This window comes from Somniosus microcephalus, unplaced genomic scaffold (genome assembly GCF_052327205.1).
Source record: "Somniosus microcephalus isolate GS21.2 unplaced genomic scaffold, FLI_Smic_1.0 unresolved_chr4, whole genome shotgun sequence".
NCBI lineage: Eukaryota > Metazoa > Chordata > Chondrichthyes > Squaliformes > Somniosidae > Somniosus > Somniosus microcephalus.
In genome coordinates this window covers 1-7,998 of record NW_028225182.1, presented here as the reverse complement: position 1 = coordinate 7,998, position 7,998 = coordinate 1, and positions in this window count along the sequence as shown.

Genomic DNA, 7,998 nt, shown 5'->3' with positions numbered 1-7,998 from the left:
TCTCCCCCCACTCCATCATTGATCTCCCCCCACTCCATCATCACTGATCTCCCCCCACTCCGTCATCACTGATCTCCCCCCACTCCATCATCACTGATCTCCCCCCACTCCATCATCACTGCCCTCCCCCCACTCCATCATCACTGATCTCCCCCCACTCCATCATCACTGATCTCCCCGCACTCCATCATCACTGATCTCCCCCCACTCCATCATCACTGATCTCCCCCCCACTCCATCATCACTGATCTCCCCCCACTCCATCATCACTGCCCTCCCCCCACTCCATCATCACTGATCTCCCCCCACTCCATCATCACTGATCTCCCCCCACTCCATCATCACTGATCTCCCCCCACTCCATCATCACTGATCTCCCCCCGCTCCATCATCACTGATCTCCCCCCACTCCATCATCACTGCCCTCCCCCCACTCCATCATCACTGATCTCCCCCCGCTCCATCATCACTGATCTCCCCCCACTCCATCATCACTGATCTCCCCCCGCTCCATCATCACTGATCTCCCCCCACTCCATCATCACTGATCTCCCCCCACTCCATCATCACTGATCTCCCCCCCACTCCATCATCACTGATCTCCCCCCGCTCCATCATCACTGATCTCCCCCCACTCCATCATCACTGATCTCCCCCAGCTCAATCGTCACTGATCTCCCCCCGCTCCATCGTCACTGATCTCCCCGCACTCCATCATCACTGATCTCCCCGCACTCCATCATCACTGATCTCCCCCCACTCCATCATCACTGCCCTCCCCCCACTCCATCATCACTGCCCTCCCCCCACTCCATCACTGATCTCCCCCCACTCCATCATCACTGATCTCCCCCCACTCCATCATCACTGATCTCCCCCACTCCATCATCACTGATCTCCCCCCACTCCGTCATCACTGATCTCCCCCCACTCCATCATCACTGATCTCCCCCCACTCCATCATCACTGATCTCCCCCCACTCCATCATCACTGATCTCCCCCCACTCCATCATCACTGATCTCCCCCCCACTCCATCATCACTGATCTCCCCCCACTCCATCATCACTGATCTCCCCCCACTCCATCATCACTGATCTCCCCCCACTCCATCATCACTGATCTCCCCCCACTCCATCATCACTGATCTCCCCCCGCTCCATCATCACTGATCTCCCCCCGCTCCATCATCACTGCCCTCCCCCCACTCCATCATCACTGATCTCCCCCCACTCCATCATCACTGATCTCCCCCCACTCCATCATCACTGCCCTCCCCCACTCCATCATCACTGATCTCCCCCCCACTCCATCATCACTGCCCTCCCCCCACTCCATCATCACTGATCTCCCCCCACTCCATCATCACTGATCTCCCCCCACTCCATCATCACTGATCTCCCCCCCGCTCCATCATCACTGATCTCCCCCACTCCATCATCACTGATCTCCCCCCACTCCATCATCACTGATCTCCCCCAACTCCATCATCACTGCCCTCCCCCCACTCCATCATCACTGATCTCCCCCCACTCCATCATCACTGATCTCCCCCCACTCCATCATCACTGATCACCCCCCACTCCAACATCACTGATCTCCCCCGACTCCATCATCACTGATCTCCCCCCACTCCATCATCACTGATCTCCCCCCACTCCATCATCACTGATCACCCCCCACTCCATCATCTCTGATCTCCCCCCACTCCATCATCACTGCCCTCCCCCCACTCCATCATCACTGATTTCCCCCACTCCATCATCACTGATCACCCCCCACTCCATCATCACTGATCTCCCCCGACTACATCATCACTGATCTCCCCCCACTCCATCATCACTGATCTCCCCCCACTCCATCATCACTGATCACCCCCCACTCCATCATCACTGATCACCCCCCACTCCATCATCACTGATCTCCCCCCACTCCATCATCACTGATCTCCCCCCACTCCATCATCACTGATCACCCCCCACTCCATCATCACTGATCTCCCCCCCACTCCATCATCACTGATCTCCCCCCACTCCATCACTGATCTCCCCCCACTCCATCATCACTGATCTCCCCCCACTCCATCATCACTGATCTCCCCCCACTCCATCATCACTGATCACCCCCCACTCCATCATCACTGATCTCCCCCCACTCCATCATCACTGATCTCCCCCCACTCCATCATCACTGATCACCCCCCACTCCATCATCACTGATCTCCCCCCCACTCCATCATCACTGATCTACCCCCACTCCATCATCACTGATCTCCCCCCACTCCATCATCACTGATCACCCCACACTCCATCATCACTGATCTCCCACCACTCCATCATCACTGATCTCCCCCCACTCCATCATCACTGCCCTCCCCCCACTCCATCATCACTGATCTCCCCCAACTCCATCATCACTGCCCTCCCCCCACTCCATCATCACTGATCTCCCCCCACTCCATCATCACTGATCTCCCCCCACTCCATCATCACTGATCTCCCCCCACTCCATCATTGATCTCCCCCCACTCCATCATCACTGATCTCCCCCCACTCCGTCATCACTGATCTCCCCCCACTCCATCATCACTGATCTCCCCCCACTCCATCATCACTGCCCTCCCCCCACTCCATCATCACTGATCTCCCCCCACTCCATCATCACTGATCTCCCCGCACTCCATCATCACTGATCTCCCCCCCACTCCATCATCACTGATCTCCCCCCACCCCCCACTCCATCATCACTGATCTCCCCCCACTCCATCATCACTGCCCTCCCCCCACTCCATCATCACTGATCTCCCCCCACTCCATCATCACTGATCTCCCCCCACTCCATCATCACTGATCTCCCCCCACTCCATCATCACTGATCTCCCCCCGCTCCATCATGACTGATCTCCCCCCACTCCATCATCACTGCCCTCCCCCCACTCCATCATCACTGATCTCCCCCCGCTCCATCATCACTGATCTCCCCCCACTCCATCATCACTGATCTCCCCCCGCTCCATCATCACTGATCTCCACCCACTCCATCATCACTGATCTCCCCCCACTCCATCATCACTGATCTCCCCCCACTCCATCATCACTGCCCCTCCCCCCACTCCATCATCACTGATCTCCCCCCACTCCATCATCACTGATCTCCCCGCACTCCATCATCACTGATCTCCCCCCACTCCATCATCACTGATCTCCCCCCCACTCCATCATCACTGATCTCCCCCCACTCCATCATCACTGCCCTCCCCCCACTCCATCATCACTGATCTCCCCCCACTCCATCATCACTGATCTCCCCCCACTCCATCATCACTGATCTCCCCCCACTCCATCATCACTGATCTCCCCCCGCTCCATCATCACTGATCTCCCCCCACTCCATCATCACTGCCCTCCCCCCACTCCATCATCACTGATCTCCCCCCGCTCCATCATCACTGATCTCCCCCCACTCCATCATCACTGATCTCCCCCCGCTCCATCATCACTGATCTCCCCCCACTCCATCATCACTGATCTCCCCCCACTCCATCATCACTGATCTCCCCCCCACTCCATCATCACTGATCTCCCCCCGCTCCATCATCACTGATCTCCCCCCACTCCATCATCACTGATCTCCCCCAGCTCAATCGTCACTGATCTCCCCCCGCTCCATCGTCACTGATCTCCCCGCACTCCATCATCACTGATCTCCCCGCACTCCATCACTGATCTCCCCCCACTCCATCATCACTGCCCTCCCCCCACTCCATCACTGATCTCCCCCCACTCCATCATCACTGATCTCCCCCCACTCCATCATCACTGATCTCCCCCACTCCATCATCACTGATCTCCCCCCACTCCGTCATCACTGATCTCCCCCCACTCCATCATCACTGATCTCCCCCCACTCCATCATCACTGATCTCCCCCCACTCCATCATCACTGATCTCCCCCCACTCCATCATCACTGATCTCCCCCCCACTCCATCATCACTGATCTCCCCCCACTCCATCATCACTGATCTCCCCCCACTCCATCATCACTGATCTCCCCCCACTCCATCATCACTGATCTCCCCCCACTCCATCATCACTGATCTCCCCCCGCTCCATCATCACTGATCTCCCCCGCTCCATCATCACTGCCCTCCCCCCACTCCATCATCACTGATCTCCCCCACTCCATCATCACTGATCTCCCCCCACTCCATCATCACTGCCCTCCCCCACTCCATCATCACTGATCTCCCCCCCACTCCATCATCACTGCCCTCCCCCCACTCCATCATCACTGATCTCCCCCCACTCCATCATCACTGATCTCCCCCCACTCCATCATCACTGATCTCCCCCCCGCTCCATCATCACTGATCTCCCCCACTCCATCATCACTGATCTCCCCCCACTCCATCATCACTGATCTCCCCCAACTCCATCATCACTGCCCTCCCCCCACTCCATCATCACTGATCTCCCCCCACTCCATCATCACTGATCTCCCCCCACTCCATCATCACTGATCACCCCCCACTCCAACATCACTGATCTCCCCCGACTCCATCATCACTGATCTCCCCCCACTCCATCATCACTGCTCTCCCCCCACTCCATCATCACTGATCACCCCCCACTCCATCATCTCTGATCTCCCCCCACTCCATCATCACTGCCCTCCCCCCCACTCCATCATCACTGATTTCCCCCACTCCATCATCACTGATCACCCCCCACTCCATCATCACTGATCTCCCCCGACTACATCATCACTGATCTCCCCCCACTCCATCATCACTGATCTCCCCCCACTCCATCATCACTGATCACCCCCCACTCCATCATCACTGATCACCCCCCACTCCATCATCACTGATCTCCCCCCACTCCATCATCACTGATCTCCCCCCACTCCATCATCACTGATCACCCCCCACTCCATCATCACTGATCTCCCCCCCACTCCATCATCACTGATCTCCCCCCACTCCATCACTGATCTCCCCCCACTCCATCATCACTGATCTCCCCCCACTCCATCATCACTGATCTCCCCCCACTCCATCATCACTGATCACCCCCCACTCCATCATCACTGATCTCCCCCCACTCCATCATCACTGATCTCCCCCCACTCCATCATCACTGATCACCCCCCACTCCATCATCACTGATCTCCCCCCCACTCCATCATCACTGATCTACCCCCCACTCCATCATCACTGATCTCCCCCCACTCCATCATCACTGATCACCCCACACTCCATCATCACTGATCTCCCCCCCACTCCATCATCACTGCCCTCCCCCCACTCCATCATCACTGATCTCCCCCCCACTCCATCATCACTGATCTCCCCCCACTCCATCATCACTGCCCTCCCCCCACACCATCATCACTGATCTCCCCCAACTCCATCATCACTGCCCTCCCCCCACTCCATCATCACTGATCTCCCCCCACTCCATCATCACTGATCTCCCCCCACTCCATCATCACTGATCTCCCCCCACTCCATCATTGATCTCCCCCCACTCCATCATCACTGATCTCCCCCCACTCCGTCATCACTGATCTCCCCCCACTCCATCATCACTGATCTCCCCCCACTCCATCATCACTGCCCTCCCCCCACTCCATCATCACTGATCTCCCCCCACTCCATCATCACTGATCTCCCCGCACTCCATCATCACTGATCTCCCCCCACTCCATCATCACTGATCTCCCCCCCACTCCATCATCACTGATCTCCCCCCACTCCATCATCACTGCCCTCCCCCCACTCCATCATCACTGATCTCCCCCCACTCCATCATCACTGATCTCCCCCCACTCCATCATCACTGATCTCCCCCCACTCCATCATCACTGATCTCCCCCCGCTCCATCATGACTGATCTCCCCCCACTCCATCATCACTGCCCTCCCCCCACTCCATCATCACTGATCTCCCCCCGCTCCATCATCACTGATCTCCCCCCACTCCATCATCACTGATCTCCCCCCGCTCCATCATCACACTGATCTCCCCCCACTCCATCATCACTGATCTCCCCCCGCTCCATCATCACTGATCTCCCCCCACTCCATCATCACTGCCCTCCCCCCACTCCATCATCACTGCCCTCCCCCCCACTCCATCATCACTGATCTCCCCCCACTCCATCATCACTGATCTCCCCCCCACTCCATCATCACTGATCTCCCCCCACTCCATCATCACTGATCTCCCCCCACTCCATCATCACTGCCCTCCCCCCCACTCCATCATCACTGCCCTCCCCCCACTCCATCATCACTGATCCCCCCCCACTCCATCATCACTGATCTCCCCCCACTCCATCATCACTGCCCTCCCCCCACTCCATCATCACTGATCTCCCCCCGCTCCATCATCACTGATCTCCCCCCACTCCATCATCACTGCCCTCCCCCCACTCCTTCATCACTGCCCTCCCCCCACTCCATCATCACTGCCCTCCCCCCACTCCATCATCACTGCCCTCCCCCCACTCCTTCATCACTGATCTCCCCCCACTCCATCATCACTGCCCTCCCCCCACTCCATCATCACTGCCCTCCCCCCACTCCATCATCGCTGCCCTCCCCCCACTCCATCACTGATCTCCCCCAACTCCATCATCACTGATCTCCCCCCGCTCCATCATCACTGATCTCCCCCGACTCCATCATCACTGATCTCCCCCCACTCCATCATCACTGATCTCCCCCCACTCCATCATCACTGATCTCCCCCCACTCCATCATCACTGCCCTCCCCCCACTCCATGATCACTGATCTCCCCCCACTCCATCATCACTGATCTCCCCCCACTCCATCATCACTGCCCTCCCCCCACTCCATCATCACTGATCTCCCCCCACTCCTTCATCACTGATCTCCCCCCACTCCATCATCACTGATCTCCCCCCACTCCATCATCACTGATCTCCCCCCCACTCCATCATCACTGATCTCCCCCCACTCCATCATCACTGATCTCCCCCCACTCCATCATCACTGATCTCCCCCCACTCCATCATCACTGATCTCCCCCAACTCCATCATCACTGATCTCCCCCCACTCCATCATCACTGATCTCCCCCCACTCCATCATCACTGCCCTCCCCCCACTACATCATCACTGATCTCCCCCCCACTCCATCATCACAGATCTCCCCCCACTCCATCATCACTGATCTCCCCCACTCCATCATCACTGATCTCCCCCCACTCCATCATCACTGATCTCCCCCACTCCATCATCACTGATCTCCCCCCACTCCATCATCACTGATCTCCCCCCACTCCATCATCACTGATCCCCCCCCACTCCATCATCACTGATCTCCCCCCACTCCATCATCACTGATCTCCCCCCACTCCATCATCACTGATCTCCCCCCACTCCATCATCACTGATCTCCCCCCGCTCCAAAGTCACTGATCTCCCCCCACTCCATCGTCACTGATCTCCCCCCACTCCATCGTCACTGATCTCCCCCCACTCCATCGTCACTGATCTCCCCCCACTCCATCGTCACTGATCTCCCCCCACTCCATCGTCACTGATCTCCCCCCACTCCATCATCACTGATCTCCCCCCACTCCATCATCACTGATCTCCCCCCGCTCCATCATCACTGATCTCCCCCCACTCCATCGTCACTGATCTCCCCCCACTCCATCATCACTGATCTCCCCCAGCTCAATCGTCACTGATCTCCCCCCGCTCCATCGTCACTGATCTCCCCGCACTCCATCATCACTGATCTCCCCGCACTCCATCATCACTGATCTCCCCCCACTCCATCATCACTGCCCTCCCCCCACTCCATCACTGATCTCCCCCCACTCCATCATCACTGATCTCCCCCCACTCCATCATCACTGATCTCCCCCACTCCATCATCACTGATCTCCCCCCACTCCGTCATCACTGATCTCCCCCCACTCCATCATCACTGATCTCCCCCCACTCCATCATCACTGATCTCCC